We start from the raw sequence: 21,970 nt of genomic DNA, 5'->3' as shown, positions 1-21,970 counted from the left end.
AGGAACAGAGGGCAAGGTGGTTGGGCGGCCAGAGGACCACTCCAGAATGCCTTGCCCTGGAATGTTTCTGAGGATAGCTAAGAACCAGGCTGAAAGGTTGGCTGGGGGAGCCTCAGGCTAATATTTGCTGTCTTCACCTGTTGCTTCCACTTCCCACTGTTGCCATAGCTCCTGCTCAGACCCATCATGGGAAGTAGGCAGAAGACAGAAATTTAAGCTACCTGAAGCTGTGCCCCACAGTAGCATCTGGCAGCCGCAGAATCAGCTAGAGTTCCTGTCAACACTTTATCCCAATGCATGTGATTTAAGTTGTGGCAGACAGGTGATGCAAAACTGCCAAATCAGTGAGTAATATATGAAAAGCATGACATTTGCCAGCCCAGTAAAAGTCTCCTAGTGAGCAAGACAACTGCTTGCCCCTCTTCACGTCACCAATAAAGCCTCTAAAAATGAAACCCGCTTTCAATTACTGTAGTCATTAGCTAAAGTGAGGTTGGGCTATACAGAATCTAACTTGTCCTAATGCAGAAACAAAGGAAGCCTCAAAGATAACTTAGCAATCACACAGAAGTACTAGATACAAAACATCTTGCTTAGTTTTCTCTGACACAAATGGATACTTGTATGAGGTACATCTACATTTATATCTACATTGTATTTATTCAAATCTCAGTCGACCATGAATTTAAGACCCCCCCCAATAGTTAGATTCTATATATGGAAAATTTATAAATTGCTTATAATTTTCCAGGTATAGAATCTAATTATCAGACGGTTGTCTTATATTCATCCCCCCGGCACTAATAGAATAGGGAAAATAGTGACTGGGTAGGTCAGGTGGCCCCCTTGCCCTCTGCCCCCCACTAATTCCCCCTGCAGCCATCTTATCCTCCTTGCCCCTGGTACCCCCCTACATTGCATAAACCGGTTTGACCCAAATCAGTTATGTCTGATACTACGTTCAACCAGGTTTATCTCGAACTGGTTTCAGCCATTCTGAAACTGGTTTATGTGCACTGAACATCTGTTCTGTTACAGGTTTAAACCAGCTTCTGATCACTTAAACCAGTTTATGTGTAATGCCTGTCCCTAGGCCAAGTGGCAGAAGGGGGCAGAAGCTGCAGAGGGCAAGCGGAGGACTGGTGCAGGGGGCTACTGTGGGTCTGACTCTAGCCTGAACCCAAGCTCCGGGCCAGAGACAGAGCTGCAGCAGCCACCACATTCCCCCTCATATTTGTACACGAATTTAAGATTTAGGGCTTTTTAGGGAAAAAAAGTCCCTCATCTTAGGTTTAAAACACAGTAGTATTTTATTTAGTTAGCTTTTCTTTCCCGCGCTTCATGTTTTTTTCAATCTTATTTTTTTATCTCTGTTCTTTTTATCTGCAGTTATCTCCCAAGGAGAATGCAAACCCCAAGCCAAATTGAACTGTTGAACCCATGATGTTAGAGTGAGTTTGACATCAGATAAAACAACTGTATTAAGGATTTTATCATCAGATTTATTTCCTTCCTTGTACTAAACACCACTCCTATGCAATTATGGATAGTATTTTAAACACCCCATTTCTTAGAAGCATTTGTTAAGGCCAAGAACCCTCCCTCCATATGAAACAAAATACTATGTTAGGAAGAGGTTTGTATAAGCCATGTGCTCTGGCATCAGTATCTGTCTAAACATTACACTTAAGTGACTGAACTTTTCAGAATTGAGTTTGACTGTGAAAAATACTGGTAGAGAAGTTAGTACTGAGGTAAAATGAAATTAGTAGGCAATAGAAGTTGAGAGATTCCTTATCTCCATAGACACAGAGGTAGACATGCTTACATGCACCAGATTTCACAACTTACAGATAACTGTCCAAAGGATATGGCTTCCATGATACTCTCTTATTTGGCTGGGACAAGCATAGTAGATCATCACCCACAATACCTTCTGTTTAACTTAGTGGTTCAGCCCTCATGGTTACAAGCAGCTCAAAGTTATGCCTTAAAATACAAGCTTGGGCCTCCCCACAGTCTAAAGCTGCTATAAAATCTCACCTATCTTTTCTTCTACAGACTAAAGAAGCCCCCAGCCAATCCTCAGAAGTCATGTGCCCCAGCCCTCTAACCATTTTTGTTGCCCTCCTTTGGACTCTCCAACTTGTCCATATCCTTTCTGTGGTGGGAGCCCCAAAATTGTACACAGTACTCCGGATGTGGCCTCACCAGTGCTGAATAAAGGGGAATAATTACTTCCCTTGATTTGCTGGCAACAATCCTACTAATGTAGCCCGGTATATTGTCAGAATTCTTCACAACAATCGCACACTGTTGACTGATATCCAGCTTATTGTCCACTGTAAACCACATGTCTTTTTCTGCAGAGCTGCTGCTTAGCCAGTTGGTCCCAAGCCTGTAGAACTGCACTGTATTCTTCCATCCTATGTGCAGGACTTGTTCTTGTTGAACCTCAGAAGATTTCTTTTGGCCCAATCCTCCAATTTGTCTAGGTCCCTCTGAATCCTAGACCTACCCTCCAGTGTATCTACCCTCCATCTTGGGGGTATCTATGAAGTTGCTGAAGGTGTGCTCCATCCCATCCTCCAGGTTGTTAATGAACATGTTGAACAAAATCAGACCCAGGACAGACCCTTGAGGCACTCCACTTGATACTGGCTGTCAACTAGACCTCAAGCCATTGATCACTACCTGTTGAGCCTGATGATCCAGCCAGCTTTGTATCAACCTTACAATCCATTCATCCAACCCATACTTACTTAGCTTGCTTGCAAGAATGCTGTGGGAGTCCATACCAAAAGCCTTGCTAAAGTCAAGGTTCCCCCACATCCACAGAGCCAGTCATCTCACCATAGAGGGCAATCAAGTTGGTCAGGCATGACTTGCCCTTGGTGAATCCATGCTGACTGTTCCTGATCATTTTCTTCTTCTCCCAGTGCTTAGAAAATGGATTCCTTGAGGACCTGCTCCTTGGTTTTTCAGGGACTGAGATGAGGATGATGGGTCTGTAGTTTCCTGGAACTTCCTTCTTTCCTTTCTTAAAGATAGGCACTATATTTGTCCTTTTCCATCATCCATGACCTCCCATCATCACCATGAATTTTCAAAAATAATGGCCATTGGCTCTGCGATCACATCAGCCAACTCCCTCAGATGCATTGCATCTGGCCCCATGGACTTGTACACGCCAAGCTTCTCTAAATACTCCCTACCCTGTTCTTTCACCACTGAGGGCAACTCACTTTCTCTCCAAACTGTGCTGCCTGGTGCAGTAGTCTGGGAGCTGACCTTCTATGTGAAGATCGAGGTAAAAAAGGCATTGAGTACTTTAGCCTTTTTCTCATCATCTGTCACTAGGTTGCCTCCTCAATTCATGAAAGGACCCACACTATCCCTGACCTTCCTCTTGTTGCTAACATACTTGTAGAAACCATTTTTGTTATCTTTCACACCCCTTGCTGGTTGTAACTCCAGTTGCACTTTGGCTTTCCTGATTTCATCCTGCAGGCCCAGGCAATATTCTGATATTACTTCCTAGTCATCTGTCTAAGCTTCCACTTCTTGTAAACTTCTTTTTGTGTTTAAGCTTACCGAAGAGTTCTCTGCTAAGCTAAGCTGGCTATCTACCTTATATGCTATTTTCCCTGTACCTCAGGATTTGGACATTAAATGTTCAGCTCTTCTGGGAAATGACCCATGGCTCCTGCTTTTTCTATGCCCTACATAAGAGGAGGGGTGCCAAAAAGTACATCACTTGCTTCCTGGTGGGGAATGGCAATGCTCTTCTTTTCAGATCCGACCAACTTGTTGCTTGCCAGATCCAGTAGGTGGGACTGCCTCAGGTCAGCTCAGGCTACCTGAACCAGTTGGAGGGTCTGGCTGAACTCTCAGACACCCTCCACCTGATGCCCACCAACAAAGCACTGGGTATTGATGGGCTGACTGTGGAGTTCTACCTCACTTTCTGGGACATCTTTGGCTTGGACCTTGCCATGGTCTGGGCCAGGTATGGCTGACAGGTGGAGCATCACACTCTACCATTCAGTTTCAAACCTTTTTAAAATTTTATTTATTCAATTTTTGTTTGTTTATGAAAACAATGCTATAAAACATAACATGTAATTTTTTGTTTAGTGAAACTAACCCCCCCAGCTCCCCGGCTGCGACCCTCCCCCCCACTCCCAGCTGGAGTGCCCAGATGGCTGCAAACCTCCCCACTCCGTCAGCCCTCAGCCAGCTTAAAATAATGCTATAAAGCATAATGTAATTTTTTATGTTTATCAAAACTACCCCCTCCCCGCAGCTCCCTGGCTGCAAACCCCCCAGCTCCCCAGCTGCAAACCTTCCAGGTCCCTGGCTGCAACTCCCCCCTGCTGCCAGCCAGAATGCCTGGCTGGCTGCAAACCTCCCCACTCTGTCAGCCCCCAGCCAGCTTTCCCCCCTGCCCCACAACTCCCCAGCCCTCTGTAAGCCACACTTACCTCACAGACTCCAAATGGAAAGTGAGCCTGAGTCAAGCCTTGAGTGACTGAGAGCATCAGGTCCCACCCTTCCCCTTCTCCCATCCTCTCCCCCTGCCCCTCCGGGCAGGGTTGGGGCTCTCTCATGGTTTCCTAGGTAGCAGCTCTTTACCCAGGCTGGGGCATCAGTACAGGCACCTTGCTGCCCACTTAACTAAGTGGTTATTGCTATCCATTCAAACTGTTCAGGTGTTTCTACTGCTCATGCGGTACTTGGGCAGTAAGGAGATCACCCCAAGGTGCTTACTGTACATACTCAACTTTTTCTTGTGTATGCATAGTGGATAAACATAATCACTATTTACGTTACTAGCAGACATAGGCAAGAAAAAATTACTACTTTTGTTTACATTGTTAATTCAGCTGATGCTCTTTTGGGTACTTCCAATTAACAATACTATAATTTGTACTTATTTATTTAGCTGATACAGTTTTTGTGTGTTGTTTTGAAATTGGTGGGGCAGCACCTGAGTGCCCCCTATTGACTGGCTGCCACAGGTCTGGACTGAATCTGAAGGGGATGGGGAGTTTGCCCTGTCATGCAGGAGGCCATCCTATCCCTGATGCTGAAGAATGGGGGCCTCCATGACCTGAGGAACTGGCACTCAGTCTCGCTTCTCTGTTCAGAGTATAACATCATACTGAAAGCCATCTCTGTGCCTGAGGTCTGTGCAGGTGGATGTGATTCACCTCAACCCAATGGTTCCTGGCAACCTGTACCTGGCACAGGACCTCCCCTAGCTTGCTTGCATAGATTGACTGTCATTTGCCTTTCTGTTCCATGACCAGGAGAAGGTGTTTGACAGGGTGGATCATGGGTACCTCACAGGCATGCTGAGGGTGTTTGGCTTTGGTCCCTGCTTCTGGCAGTTTCTTCAGGTGCTATAAACCTTCTTAGATTTCATGGTCAAGTTCAACTGGAGGCTGACAGAATCCATCCCTTTCAGGTGGGGAGTGCATCAGGTAGCTCACTGTGAGGCCATCTCTGTGCCATCATCCCTGAGCTGTTCCCATGTCTCCTGCACAAGGATATGGTAGGGCTGATGCTTTAGGAACTGGTTATGGAAGTGGTCCTATAAGCATAAGCCAGCTATATGCTCTTCACTGTCCAAGGTGACCTGGTGTAGGTGGAGACCTGCCAATCCCTCTGTTCAGCAGCCTCCTCTGCTCAGGTCAACTGGGTCAAGAGCTCTGGCCTGACGCTGGTTGCCCAATGGCAGGTGAGCTTGTTCCCATCTGTGTTCTAAAGCATCTAATGGAGTGTGGTCTTGCTGCTCTATTCGGGGGTCTACTTGTGCCCCAGTCATCCCTGCCCACCAGAGAACTGGCATCAGCTAGAAGTCAGGGTGTTTAACTGGCTGCAGGCCTGCTGCTGTGTCTCTCTCTTCATGGGAATGTGCTGGTCATCAACCAGCTGGTCCTGTCCATGCTTTGGCACTGTTTCAACACCTTGGCCAGACCCCCAGTGAAAGTTGCTGGAGATCATCTGGCTGGGACAGCACTGGGTATCTGCAGGTGTCCTAAGCTTCTCCTTGTGGGAGGGTGGGCAGACCCTGGTCTGATTCCACAACCAGGCACACACCTTCCATCTTCAGACCCTGCAGAGGCTTGCGTACAGTGCTGGTAACCAGGTGACGTGGTGCCTTATCAACCGTGCCATCCTCTACCACCTCCAAGGGTTCCAATACAATCAGCAGCTCTTCTATCTGCAAGATCTCCCAAGAGTTGCCAGAAGTCTACCAGGATCTTTCTCAGGGCTTGGAGGCTGGTTTCTGCCTCCATGTACCTAGAGAAGGTTGCCTGGGACACTGAACTCATTGCTGAGACCCTGCTAAAAAATCCACAGCTGGTGATGCCAGCAAGAGAGGTTCCCTGGGTGCACCAGGGGATGGTCCCGGTCAACATTATTCATATTGGGGATCTCTTGGACTATGCCAAGTATGGGTGGGCAGATCCGTCTGTGCTGGCCTGGTGCATTGAACTGGTCATGCTATGTGCTCCCTGCCACTTACTCCAAGAGGTAAAGACTGGCCTACTGCCAACTGCCTTTGCCTATATCAACCAGGTTCTGCATGAAGACAGTCCCTGCCCCCTGTATCCACCAGCCCTTCAGAACCAGTCCTGGGGCCACTGCCATGATAGGCCCCATGGCACTCCCTGCCCTACCATTCTAGCAGGCTTGGGAATATCAAGCTGTTCTGCCTCTGAACAACTGACCACCACCAGTTCTACATGATTGTGCTCCACACAACCATCATTCCATCCTCATATCCTGCCCTGACAAGAAATGGTGGGAGACCACAGGTGAGGGCAGAGATGAGAGTCCCTGGTGGACAAGTTTGTATTCCACCCTGATCTCAAGAGCCACCTGGGACCTCAGATGACATCCCTTTCATGAAGCCATCTCCATGAACATGTATCTGGCATGCTTTACGGACACCCCTGACACCTTGCCCTTTTGCCAACAGAGGAAACTCCTGGTGTATGCCTCTCTTGCAGCCTCTTTTCTGCCTCATCTGGAACCTCTTACTAAGGTTCTAGCTGCACTTCTCCCCACACCTTTTTTGTTATGCATTCTCCATTCATGGCTCCCTCAAGACCTGGGACCCAGGCATGGCTGGTGAACTATGAGACAGGTGTGGGGGATGGATTGTCACACCAGGAATGACACAGTGCAGCTGGGGACAGTGGGGCTGCACAGGTATTCCTTACCACTTCTAGCCCTCCCCCGCTGCCCTGGTGAGACACCCCCCTATGCCTGCTGCTGCTTTGAGAAGCCCCATGCCACTGCCCTCACTCCAGCCCTGTGTGCAGGGGGTACATTGCCGAGGCAGTGGCATGGGGCTTCTCAAAGCAGCAGCAGGTGCAGAAGGCACATCGCCAGGGCAGCGAGAGGGGGTGGGGGCTAGAATTGGAGAGGAATCCCTGCATGGCCCCACTGTCCCCAGCCGCACTGGGTTGCACCCACCAACTCCAGGAGCCCTGGGGAAGGGAAGCAGGACAGGAGCTCAAACCCACAGCCTGTGCCTGCCCTGGTTACAGGTCCCCTCTTCCCCCCAAGAGTGCATGCGGAAGTGAGGAACTAGCCTTCTCCCTCCCCTAGATGAGCCACCTGCAGCCCCATCTTGCTCCCAACTGGGGCCCTGGAGGCATGCATTGCAAGCCCCAGCTTTAAGCCCCACCTGGCTGGGCAGCAGCCACAGCCCTGCCCAGCTCCCTCCCTACAGGGGCCTCAATTCCTCTCTCCACTTACCTGCTGGAGCTGCTCTGCAGGCTGCCTGGGGCCATGTGCATGTCTCTGCACATTGCGCCCCCTGTCTTTCTGCCTTCCTCCCAACAGCTTTTTACCCACGCTGGGGTGTCAGTACAGGCACCCTGCTGCCCACTTAAACAAGTGGTTATTGCAATCCATTCTAACTGTTCAAGTGTTTCTACTTTTCATGTGGCACTCACGCAGTAAGGAGATCGCCCCAAGGTGCTTACTGGCATACTCAACTTTTTGTTGTGTATGCATGCTGCAAAAGCATAATCATGACATTGATCATGTCATTTTGAAACTGGGGCGGTGCCCAAGCACCCCATATTGACCAGCCACCGCTGCTGGGACCTCGTGCATGGTCAACCTCCTCCTGGCTCTTGCCAAAGTGGCCATATACAAAAACAGGAAGGGGGCTCTGCCTAAGAGAAACGTGGGCATGTGTGGGGCTGATTTCCTGTCACTCCTTTGCTTATGTCCCTGGGCAGCGTTTCACTGGTCAGTGTCCATAAACTTCCTTGACTCATTAAGGGGTCAGCAGGCACTGGTTGATGTGTTCTGCTCAGTGTCCCCTTCTGGATCTCTTCTGATGCCCCTTTCCTCCAAATGACCCTTCAAGTAAGCAATTATTCTTTCTTTGAATTTACAATTGTGATAACTGTATATTCAACTTCCTGTCTTGTTCCTTTCTTATCCTTTGACAAAGTTTGGTTAAAAAATGCAACAGTGATGCTGAAGAACTCAGTAACAAGGAAAAAAATATTGAGTCCATTTCTCTCAGTAATGAAAAGTAAAGTAATGGAGGCTTAGAGAAATAGAAGTAGTTTTTGGAAGAAGTCAGTGGTATGGTGTTGGTGACCAGGCATGCTGATGCTGGACATTGTTGTGCTGTTTTAAATGTTTACTTATGGCCTCCACAGACCAGACCAGACCTAAGACATTTGCATTCTGTGCAAGACTCCTTAGATCAGGATTCAGAACACTACAACCCTAACAGTAAAAAAACACCAAAATGAGGGTATGTAAAATCCTGCCTCTCTCTTACATTATGTGGCTACAGGCAGCCCTGAGTAAGGCTGTTTGTACAATTTCTATAAGGAAATAATTGGATAAAATAAGTGAAAATTATTGGAAGCAGGGATCAGAATCAAGGACTTCCCCACTGTAGGAGAGTGCCATCCTCACGGGGCTATAAATTCAGATTCCTTCCGGATTCCTTCTGTCCCATGACTTCTGAATGACTTCTGCATTCCTTTCTGGTTGGTAGCCCAACTTCAACAGAAGTGCAGTGCCATTGTGGTCATCGAACCTCTTGGGAGAAGTTACATGGCCTATAACAGGTGTTCCCAGAGTGGAGCTGAAGTGTCACTTATGGCCTGCAAAATGTTTACATGCAGATCACAAGGGGAATTCTGAATAATGGCCATCTTGGACAGAAGCAGCTGATCAACAAGGCAATATCTTGATGACTGTTCGGTAGTAACAGAATCACAAAAATTATTAGTGATTATAAATTTATATATGGAAGGCCCATTACATTACATCCTTTGAACGTAAAAGTATTGCATTGCAGATTCATTTTGTTATGTCATTCCCCGTGTGATGTCCCTTTCATTAAGTGCCCCCTCCATGAACAAAACTTTGGGAAGTCCTAGCCTAGGTTGTCTCTCACTTCCTGGATGAGCACACTAATCTCTAGGGTACTGTGTAACAGGAGGTATCACTACCGTCAGTGTTTTTCAATGAAAGTAATCACAGATACTGAATTTAGATTTTTCCGGTGTGTGTTAAGTGTGCTCTGTGGGCTTAGGTGAAGTAACTCCTGTTTGTGAATCCTAAGCTGACGCAGTTATTAGTATTTAGTTATTAGGCAAAGAGTAACTTATTATGATACAGAAAATTAAATGTGAGAACAGTATTGCCATTAATTTTTGTCTTTACCATATCTTCTCTCAGAGTGTAAAAAATGCTGAGTAGTTTCACATGTGCCTGCAGTTGCTGGAGAAGAGCAAACCTTGAAGTCTGCCCAACAGAGAATGTAAACATTGTTAGGTTTAACTGAGCCACAGAACAGCAGAATATTTGCAATCACTTGTTCCAATACTTTTTCTGAAGGAGAAGGTTAACTAGACTCTGTCTGCTAATTACCCGCTGATCAGCTGAAGGGCAGTGATGGGAGCCTGCCAGGTAGGGCTAGTTATTAGTGTTTTAGCTATTTTAAAAGTGTTTGAACTCAAGAATATATTAATCTAATGTCAAAATTCTGAAAAACAAAGTTTGAATGTTTGAACAATCCACAATCAAGCTCTCAAATAACCCCCACTTTTTCTTGATATCAATAACCACTTGACACTATCTCTCTGTGACTCTCTCGCTTCTGCAATAGCTTTCTCTACATTATAAAATACAAAGAAGCACAGTATGGTGTTAATATATAAATAATATTATGCTTATTACTAGAATTAGTCAGTTGTACAGAGTGTGGGGGCATTTACAAAATCATCAAGTAAGAGTTTGCATAATCAACATTTTTCTAATAGCTCGTTTGACTGCCATTAATTTCCCTACAAGCACATTTCCTCTCTCGTTGAAGACCATGCATAAGAAATTTCACATTCATTATATTTATTTTCCAAAGTCATGGGATGGATGTTTCCTTTTTTTTAAATAAAATTTATAATTTAAAGCTGATTATACACATAACTATGGAATTGCTAGCACAGTTGCATAATACAGCATAAAAGCCTGTCAAACTTTCAGCACTTGAAAAGAAAGTCTAATTTAGAAATGTTTCCATACATTAATTAGATTTTCATGCTACTTTACAGATTTTGATGTTAAATCCACCCAGAGACACAGATATTATTATATTCAACCACCATCAAGTGGTTTCCAGCTTTATGGCAAAGTATGAAAATTCAAATTCTACCTTTGTTGTTTGTGAGTATGCATTAAATGAAACTGTACCTAGCTCATTGGCAATGGATCACCTTAATTTGTGTCCAGACATGCAGGCATGTGTGCTTGAAGCAGTTCAAATAGAAGTGGTGCAAATTTAAGCCAGGGCTTTTTAACTCAGTGGATGTACCACTTGGGTCAAAATAACCCTGCCTGGCTCCTCCTGGATCATAAGTACTGTCCCCAGCAGTAAAAAGAGGTGCCCTGTGCTAGCCCCAGCAGTACAAAAAGCTGCACTAGCAAGTAGCTCAGGGCCACTTGCTCTCAGAAGCTTCTGGGGCCCGGCCAATGGGGACACTACCACTTGTGCCAGCTGGACTGCTGAGCCTGAGAGTTCCTTGCAACTTCTACCCACTACAGTAGTCTGGAAGTGTGGGCTACTACCTGGCTGTGACCTGCTGCCACCTACAGCAGGTGGCCCCAAGGCTGCATACCTGCCAGACCTAGATGGGGACTGCATGGCCATTAGAGGTATCTGCCCCTCTGGGCCAGCCACCAGTGGGCTATGGCTGCAGAGCTGGCACATTACTGCCATGTGTGCCCCTGCCTTGCCATCTGGGCAGCTATCACGTGGAATATGTTCTCAGTGTGGTGGCCTGCTTTGAACTGTCCAAACATGTCCTCCTAGCCCCAAGGCCACGAGTGACCAGGAGATCAGCCACCTCCATCTGGGTCCCAGGTGTCAGCTCTGAGCAGGCTCCTCTGCCTGGGTATTGCCATTTGCCTCACTAGCAGGAATTCTGGTGCTCCCCATTTAAAAACTGAAAAATCCCAGGTAAAAAAAATCCCAAAGTCACTCTGTAAAATACCTCAACAAAAGACTACTTTCTCTCTTTCTCTCTCTCTCTCTCTACACACACACACACACACATACATACACACACACATACATATTAGGGTTGTGCAAAATTTCCCCAGCTGTTTTATTTCGACACTGTTTCAACTCATTTTGAGTTTGAAACAGTGAAATTGAAATAAAATAAAGAGCTTCAAAACAGCCTCGAAACAAAATGAGTTTGAGGCAGACTGGCTGAGTTCCCCTCCCCAGCTCTAGGATTGGGCTGGGGAGAACTGAGCCCAATCGCTCAGTTCCCCTCCCCAGCACTGCAATCAATTGGGCTGGGGAAAGCAACTCAGCCCAGCTGAGCCGAGTTCTCCTCCCCAACACTATAATTGGGATGGGGAAGGCAACTCATCCTGATCTTAGCACTGGGGAGGGAAACTCATCTCAGCTGGGCTGAGTTGCCTTCCCCAGCCCAATCCTAGAGCTGGGGAGGGGAATTCAGCTGGGCTGAGTTGCCTTCCCCAACCCGATCATAGTGCTGGGAGGGGAACTGAGTGATCGGGCTCAGTTCCCTTCTCCTGCCTGATCTAGCACAGCACTGGGGAGGGGAACTCAGAGATGGGGCTCAGTTCCCTTCATCAGCTCAATGAGGCTGGGGAAGGAACTAAGCCTGACCTTGCACAGCCCCCATGGCCCTCTCAGGGTAGTGGCCCCCGATCTACCTGCCAGATGAGAGAACCTGGGTGCTGCTGCCTGGGGCCAGTAGTGTGCTGGCACCAGCCCAAGGCAGCAGCACCTGGGTTCCCTCCCTTATCTGGCAGGCAGATCAGAGGTCTGCAACCCCAGGACAACTGGTACAGCCTCCACAGCCCTCCTGAGGTTGCAGTCCCTGATCTGCCTGCTGGATGAAAGAGGCTGTTTCGAGCTTCTCCATTATAACCTATGGGCGAAACTCAAAACAGCATCAAAACAGTGTCAACATTTTGACAAAATGAAACAGAACAGAGGTTTTGAATTGAAATGAAATGCTGTTCCATTGAAATGCAAGTCAAAATGGAATGGTGCCATTTTGCACAGCCCTAATCTATCTATCTATCTATCTATCTATCTATCTATCTATCTATCTATCTATCAACACACACACACACACACACACACACAGACACACACACACACACACCAGTTAGGCAATGTTTTATTGGCATATCTAAAATGTTAAAGCAGCTTGGAACCCTACCAGTGTCTCTATTATTATAATAAAATTAATTCTAAATACCTATATGTTTTGCTGTTTGCCTTTGGTTTTCTTATCAAAGAGCTGTTAGAGCTCCCTCTGACCCCTTCACTCACCAGGATGTGAGGACAACTGCCCCTGCAGCCACAGCTCTTGCCAGCAGGTCTCATTCTGTCTAGTAGCTGGGCATGTAGGGTAGGTGCTGGGCGGAAGTGGGGTTTGCAGGAGAGGGGTGGGAAGGGGGGAAGGAGGGAATGTAGGTGACTGCGGAGACAGTGGGGGGCTTTGGGGTGTGTGGGTGGATCATGGGTGGATTGTTGTGGGGGGTGCTCAGGAGGGGTGCCTGTTCTCTTCCTCCTGCAGGACACAGCCCCCCCCCCCCAGCTCATAGACAGAGTCCCAACAGGGGCCACATCCCCCCCAATAGGAGTCACATCCCCCCAACAGGGTCACAGCCCCCTCCAACAGGTGCCACAGCTCCCCTACAGGAGCTCCTTTCCACAGGGCCCACATGCCCCCACCCACTCCTCCAGCCTGTCCAATGGCTGCCCCACCCAGTCCCAGTGTCCCAGCTCTTAACCCCCCACCCCCCCACAATCACTGGCTGTACCAGGGGCTGTGGAGGCTCTGGAGCCTCCTGGCTGCCAGCCAGGGGCCTGGCACTGCTCAGCCTGAGTGGCCCCAGCTTCCTGACAGCATACAGAGCCATATGGTACCCTACTGACCTGGGCTGCACTCATGCGATCGGGCAGTGACAGCACCAGTGCCAGGCAGCCAGGATTGGTTCCTGCTTCCCTCTGCTACCATGTGCTGGAGGGGGTGCTCTGCCAGGAGGCCCCAGCAACCCTGATGGCCACTGCTACTGCCAGTGAGTGAGGGGCTTTTTTGGGGATATCCAGGGGTCTTATTTTGCCCCTGCACTGCACATTTGCAGCATGGGGAACATTTTTTATTCCCACCTGTGCCTCTTGCAGTGTCTCAAAAGCGTTTGAGATGCTGCAAGAGGCACATGCATGCTCATCTGGATGCACCCTTAATAAGCAAGTGAAATGCTCTCAAAGAAGGAAGCATTTAATATAGTATGATAATTTAATTTAGTATGATCAAAGGTAACTGGAGAAAGGCTGAGCCCGTTGAGGTCTTACATTTCATACAGGGTGTCACCTACCAACAGGATTTCAAGAATATACTTAAGAAAGATAAAGAACAGGGGTTAGGATTTAAAAGTAAACAAAAAATAGTAAAAGAATGTGTTTGCATGTATGATCAGACTGTAAAATGTATGATTTTTGTCTTCAGTAGACTATGTCTCTCCATGGGTCCACCCAACTATCTATTTTAGATTTCTCAAAAGGATAGCATTTCATCCACATTGCTAACATAATACCACCATAACACATATAAATAAACAACAATTTCCATGGAACAATGATGATTCATAACTATTACAGCCATGATCAAATCCGCCTGCCGGACACTAACCAGGCCATTCTGTTAAATTTCCACATCCTGGACCCATATACTTTTGGCTTGCTAAATCTGAGCAGAGTCCAGGAACAGCTTCTAGTTCTAGGCTTCTAGATACATTCTTGGGGTGCAAATTCTCTTTCCAACTCTTGCTTCTGAAAGCTAGAACCCCGTGGTTCAACTGGCTAGGCTCATAGATTAATTCCTGTTTCCATAGACTTTCCACATATCCTGATCCCTTTCCAAAAACTGAAAACTTGTTGGCATTATAATTTAGTTTTCTTCTTCAATAACAAACCATAGTTGAAGCAAATACACACAGAGTTTGCATACATTTTCTAACTCAATAATTCATTCCTTTAGACAGGAGATTTACAGATATAGACAAAACAATAAATACTTGCATACCAACTCCTACTTCAGTTTTTACACCACACATAAGATATGGATCTGTGTCCTTTCAGGCCTTTACCTTTGTAAATCATGAAATTACTCTCTCTCTCACCTCTACAATCAATTTTCTCACCTCTACAATCAATTTTCTCCAGCTTTGCTCAGTCCTGTTATCAGTAGGTTCCTTCTTGTATGAAACCATATTCCTTTGTTCCTCTTCTGCTCCAACTCTGTCTCTTTTTTTTAATGTCTGTTTGTATACTTTACCTCTTTGTCCCTTTCCAGGAGAAAATTCATTCCTTCAAATTTTAGCAAAAGAGTTTAAGAAAAAAATATTTTATCTAGGATGCAATTACTCCTTCATACTTCCTTGACTAATTTATTCATGTGCTGATAGTCTTTAATAACTGAACTAGTCATAGGCAGACACCTCTTCTCTGTTTCCTTAAGACAAAGTGAATGAGCAAGAACAGTGTAAAGATAATCACAAATGTTTAAATAAACAGAGATCATACTAATGGAATTCAGAAACTGTATACAGACAGATTCTACAAATCATTATATGCATCACAAATATAGTCTTATTACTGTTGTTAAAGTGAAGAAAAGGACAAAAAATGTTTTCTCCTCTATCTGACGCAACATTTTTTTATATCAAATTACTCTATAAAAATATTTCCAGTATTAGGGAAGGACTTTTAAAGCAAAGGTGGGAATCAACTGGAATAAAAGTGATGAAAAGCCACAGTTAACAAAGGAAAAAAGCAAAATACTTATTTTTGGAAAATTTATATTTGTTGTCTATGGCTTCTGAGGATTCAGCTACATTATAACACAGAGGCTACAGCCAGATCCAGCTTAAGTAGCTATATTTATATTCCCTGTTTATTACGGCATTGCTAGAATATTGCTCCTAGAAACTTTTCTGGACATCATGGGCAGCTAAAGCAGTGGTTCTCAACCTTTTTTGTACCAGGACCAATGTTTAAATATTGACGTCCAGGCTTGATCTAGTGCCCCTCACTTCCGACCCGCTGCCCCCCTGCCCTCGTGCCCCAGCCCCCTAGTGTGTGGGGTAGGCCAGGGGCACATGTGTGGGGCATGGGGGGCCCCAAGCAGCCCCTTGCAGGCTGGAATCCTGACAGCCTGCAAGGAAAAAGCCAGTTTCCCATGTTTTTCTCCTTCAAAGGAGAATAAGTTTCTAATGTTTGCTCACCCAAAGAACCTTGTCTGCCTAAAGTTTGTTGATCCATTTTTAAAGTTTGTTTACAACCCTTTCATATACTCTTGTGACCCACTTTTGGGTTGTGACCCACAGGTTGAGAATCACTGAGCTAGATATATGTTAGAGCAGTCTTTGGCAGACACCATTCTGGTGCTTATGCCTTTATGATTATATACATAAGATATAACTTGGTCCTACTGGCCTCAAAATCTAGAGGCTATAAAAATGATACGTAACTAGTTTTATTTCATCATTCTCCAAAAGTGCAACCACTATAGACACAGCTGGTAAAATTAGTTTTGCTGATTCTCCTATAGATACATCTCTGTCCTAACACTAAGTTGTCCTATTACTAAGTTGCTATCTGATAGGCCGGTGGTGCTCAACCTCCAGCCCGTGGCCTGATCTGGTTCATGGAGCTATGTTGTCTGGTCCACATGGCTTCCCATAGTTCCAGAAATTTGGTAGTGGGGAAGTGGTGGCATCTAACTCTGCTGCCACCATTTCTCCTACATAGCTCATTCAACTCCAAAGTTGCTTGTCAGACAAGAACAAGATAAGTGCAGAATATTCTTTCATTTGTCTTCTTTATGTTTACAACACTGAATAAAACAATAAGATGGAATAGAAGTGGAATAGAACCACACTTAGGCACTTAGGTCCACTCAGGTGCCTAACAGAAGGCCTTGGAAATCAGTTTGATCATCTTCTCCTGGCTTTCAACCTTTTAGCATCCTTTGCAAATTTATAAACAGAACAGGTTTGCAAAAGTTATAGCCTTTGCATCTGGCCAGCTGGATCTGCCAACAAAACAACAACAGACTGAGCAAAACATTAGCTGTCATTTCAGTTCCTGCAGCTTTGTCCCGTGCAAAAAAGCTTTATAGTATATAGCCTAGAAATATGATTAGTTAAAAAAAATAGCTGAGCTGAAACTTAAACTAAATGTTCTTTGCCGTTAGGAGAATTTCTCCAAAATGATATCTTTTACTTAGCAGGAGGAACAGTAGACTGTTCTTCACAAGAATCATAGAACAGGTGATTCACTGTGCTAAGGTTAGAATTTAAATCAAATTGTGGTACTGGCCTTGACCCACAGAGGATAGTTTGTGATTTTGCTTTTATCCCAGGTACTATTTCGCTTTAATTGATCATATCATTTCTGTATAAACGACTTCTGACTCTGGTGCTGCTAGTACTCTTCTGTATCTGTACAGTCGCAATCTTCCTCCTCCATTCCTTCTCAGAGAAGAGGCTAACTCTCATTTCGCAATTTTCCCCTACTCCACCACATGAAATCTGAGGATATTTTGTGCATTCAGTTGAGGCCATTACATGATTAATCCAGCTGCAGATAAAACGAATATGCTGAAACATCAACTCTAGCCAGAGGTTTCAATTATAAGCTTGAGAGGTTTCCTGGAATAATAAAGTGTCACACATGAGTATTTGGGGAATCATAACATAAGACAGGCAGATGTTCTTCCTGAGTCTACTCATTTCCATTTACATGTTTTGCTATTTAAGCTCATCTAGCAATGGTAATGAGAGTCCAAGCGCAGTGTTCCCCAAGACCTATTGTTCACATGTCTCCCTTGACACAAATTAAGCCAAAAGTCATTATAACAGAAGAACAGAGCTGGAGCCTTCTAGCTCCAAAATCAATGGGACATCTGAGAGGAAGAATCAGGTCAGATACAAAGCTTTTGCTATGGGACTTCTCATTGTATCACAGATGTCAGGACTGCATTTACCCTCATTGGCCAACAAAGGTTAAACACAATGTTAAAGGAAGGTTTACAAGGCAGTTGTGTGAAATTCAGCTTTTTGGATTTCTTCAAGCCAAGAAATTACAATTAACAATTACATTTGCAGTCTCTGGTGCAGACACTGAAAGAGCCTGGGGAGCAGTTCTCAGAGACACTTTCCGGGCTCCAGGTATACATTGAAAGCTTTGACTCACCCGCTCTTTCAGCAGCTGCCAGTGTTCCCTGTGTTCAGCCTGACATCAAAGTAATACATTCTAGTTCCCCCACACTGCAACTTTCTTCTGATTGCCCTAGTGATAGTCTCAGCACCAAACTAGCCTTCAGTTGCTCAATAACTCCCATTCTCTTTATTTAAAAGTACCCTGTTCCCAGGTGGTAATTAACATCTGAAGCTATATCTAAAGAAAGGGCTTGGGGGCCTATTTCAAAAAGCATAAAGCTGAACCCCACCCCAATCTGCTGTCTAATAATGAAATACAAATTTCATAGGCAGTACTGTACTGTGCAATCTGTGACATGAAAGTTCAGTAGGAGCCTACAATTGTGCCTTTGTTCCTGCCTGCCTAATTCTGATGAGACTCAGTTGGGTAGGAGATCTCAGAGCAAGCCTAATATACAACAACAAGATTTAGCCTTCTACAAGAGCAGTTGTGGATGCTTTCTTTTTTAAAGTGTATAAAGAGGAAGCCCTTTCCATATATTATATTTATTTATATACTACAGGTATGCTTCCCCCACAAAATCAGCCCTCCAAAACTGGCGTTCAATATTTTAAATGGGGAAGCTAGTGTTTCTTCACTGGAATAGAAGCAGAAGTGAAGTAGAATAAGCAGACGCCTTGATTCGTGGCTTCCAAGATGGCTGCTGCTTCTCTCTGAGGGTTGCAAAGTGCAAAGGCAGAGTCCTTCTTACAGACACTGTGGAGGCAGTAGCTTTTGGCTGACAGCAAATGAGCTGCTGCACTCCTTAGTATCTTGATGAAGCTTGCAGTGTGGAAACCACACTTTATTATTTGCAAGACCTTATATAAAGAACAATGTATAGTAAGGAAGTAACCGTCTTGCTACTGCCCTCACAAGGGGCTGGAGCCTAGGTTTGTTGCTGTCTTGTAGGTCTGTACGAAGTGGCTAGTATTTGATTTGGATTCAGCTGATTCAGGGAAATGTGATTTGATTTGGTGACTCAAATCACTGTCCTGAATCAATTTGGCTGAATCTGATTTGGAGATTCAGCTGCCACCAAATCGGCCACATCTCCGAATCAAACAGGCCCCATCCCCTTCCTGCTCTCCCAGCCCTGTCAATGGCTGCCCCAACCAGCCCCAGCATCCCGGCACTTAAAGAAAATTAAACAAAAGCCCCGCACTCACAAGATCCTGCCAGGCCGCAGGGGGGTGCGGTCTTCCATGAGCCCCCAGAGGACCTGATGGCCACTGCAGCAGCCAGTGAGTGTGAGGTTTTTTTGCTTCATTTTTCATAGATTTCATAGAGACTAGGGCTGGAAAGGACCCTGGAAGATCATTGAGTCCAGCCCCCTGCCCCAGGGGCAGGAAGTCAGCAGGGATCATAGGATCCCAGCAAAATAAACATCCAAATGTCTCTTGAAGGCATTTAAAATAGGTGCTTGAACCACTTCCAGCGGCAGTCTATTCCTAACCTTGGGGGCTCTGACAGTAAAGAAGCTTTTCCTTATGTCCAGCCTGAAATGGACGTGGCGGAGTTTGTGACTGTTCAACCTTGTCATCCCTTGGGGTGCTCTGGTGACCAAACTTTCTCCAAGATCCTGGTGAGAACCCCTGATAATCTTATAGGTGGTCACCAGATCCCCCCTGAGCCTACGTTTTTCCAGGCTAAAGAGTCCCATGGCTCTCAGCCTGTCATCAGAAGGTCTGTTTTCCTGACCTCTGATCATGCGTGTAACTCTCCCCTACACTCTCTCAAGCTTCTCCACATCCTTTTTTGAATTGTGGACCCCAAAACTGGACTCAGTACTTCAGCTGCAGTCTCACCAAGGCTGACTACAATGGAAGAATGATGTCCTGGGATTTGCTTGAGAAGGATCTGTGGATGTAAGCCAGTGTTTTGCTTGCTTTACTAGCCGCAGCATCGCATTGAAGGCTCAGGTTCATCTTGTGATTAATCATGACCCCCAAGTCCCTTTCATCTGTAGTGCTAACCAGTGTAGCACTGCCGAGCCTATAAGCATGCTGCAGGTTTTTCCTCCCAAGGTGGAGAACCTTGCATTTTTTGGTGTTAAACACCATCATATTCTCATTCACTCATTTCCTAAGCTTGTCAAGGTCTGCCTGGATCACACTCCTGTCCTCAGGTGTGGATGCTTTATCCCAGAATTTGGTGTCATTGGCAAACTTGGCCAGTCCACTTCTGACACCAATGTCTACATCATTAAAGAAGATGTTAAATAGTATAGCCCCTAGGACAGAACCTTGAGGGACTCCACTGGTCACAGCACACCATGACAATTGACTTCCAGTTTTGCCAAGTGGTGGGATACCAGATCAAAGGCTTTTTTAAAGTCAAGATATATGATATCAGGCGCTTCCCCCTTGTCCAGGTGATAGGTCACCTGGTCATAAAAGGAAATGAGATTGGTCAAGGAAGACCTACCCGCAACAAACCCATGCTGGCTATCCCTCAGGATATTGCTGGCAGCCAGTCTGTTAAGGATGACCTCTTTGGTAATCTTTCCCAAGACTTCCCTTGGATAGAGGTCAGGCTGATGGGCCTGTAGTTTGCTGGATCCACTTTCCCCCCTTTCTTGAAAATAGACACCACATTGGCCTTCCAATCTTCACGTACTTCACCAGAGCACCAGGAGTTCTTGAAGATCCATGCCAGGGGCTGAGCTATGATGCTCGCCAGCTCCTGGAATACCCTTGGGTGTAAACCAGCAGGGCCGGCTGACTTGAAGGTATCCAGCCTCTCAAGGTGTTCCTTCATGAGGTCAGCTTTGATGGATGGTAAGGAATCTCCCTCACCTGGGCCTCCCTGTCCTATAGTGGACAGGGGTGTCCCATGGGACTAGTGGAAAACTGATCCAAAGTACTCATTTAGCAAGTTTGCATTTTCCTGGGCATCAGTTGTCAGTTGCCCCATCTGGTTTATCAGGGGTCCAATGTTGCCCTTGCTTTTCCTCTGGCTCCCCACATATCTAAAAAAGGACTTTTTATTGTCCTTGATGTTTGTAGGTAGCTGGAGTTCCATGGCAGCCTTGGCTTTCTTGATTCACTCCCTGCAGGTCCAGACCAGTGCAGAGTACTCCTCCTTGGTGGTGGATCCAGTCCTCCTTCCTTTGTAGGTCTTTCTTTTAAGACGCAGGAGGTCTGCTAGTTCCCTAGAGAGCCAAGGGGGCTGCTGAGCCCTTTTGCTGCTTTTCCTCATAGACTGCTTGCACATCCAGGATTGCTCCCTTGAGGAGCAACCACTCATCCTGGACTCCCTCCCCTTTGGGTTGTGGCCCTTGAGGGCCTCACTGACAAACCTCCTTAGCTTGCTGAAGTCAGCTTTCCTGAAGTCAAGGACTTCGGTATTACTGACTGACTTGCCCACTTTATGGCAGATGGTGAAGGTGATCAGCTTGTGGTCACTGTCACCCAGCTTCCCTTTGATCATTACATTGCTGATGAGGTCATCCCCAGTTTCCAGTACCAGGTCGAGCAGTGCTTTACCTCTCATCGGCCTGTAGACTTCTTGCATCAGATAGAGCTTGTCCACTCATGAGAGAAAGCTTTGCGACCACTTGGATTTGGCCAAGCACTCTTCCCATGAGATGTCTGGGTAGTTGAAGTCTCCCATGACAATCATGTACTGAGAGTGTGAGGCCTCAGCCAATTTTCTGGCAAACTCCTGGTCAAGATCTTGATCCTGGGTAGGGGGTCTGTAGTAGACTTCCACCATAGTATCTCCTGTTCCGTGTTCCCCACGTATTTTAACCCAGAGGGTCTCAAGTTGTCCACCCTGGGTGCCAATGTCAGCTTGCAGGGATGCGTAGATTTCCTTGACATAGAGAGCTACATCCCCACCCCTTTTGTCCACTCTATTTCTCCTATACAGGGTATAGCCATCTATACCCATGGCCCAGTCCTGGGTAGAGTCACACCAGGTCTCCACTATCCCTATGACATCATAATTATTTGTGTTTAGCAGGAGGACAAGTTCCTCCTGTTTATTCCCCAGGCTGCTGGCATTTGTGTATAGACATGCAAGTGTCCCCTTGGGGGCCCTTGCCCTGCCTACAGTTTGTTCCAGGGATGGGGCAGGGGTGGGATCCCTTAAGTGCCTTGGCCTGCTTGCTTTGCAAGGGTTGCTCTGTGGGTCAGCAGTGGTGGTAGTCCCCCCCAT

This window comes from Crocodylus siamensis, chromosome 3 (assembly GCF_052110815.1).
Source record: "Crocodylus siamensis isolate JL-2025a chromosome 3, ASM5211081v1, whole genome shotgun sequence".
Taxonomy (NCBI): domain Eukaryota; kingdom Metazoa; phylum Chordata; order Crocodylia; family Crocodylidae; genus Crocodylus; species Crocodylus siamensis.
The sequence above is the reverse complement of the archived record's forward strand: the minus strand, read 5'-3'. Positions refer to the sequence as shown.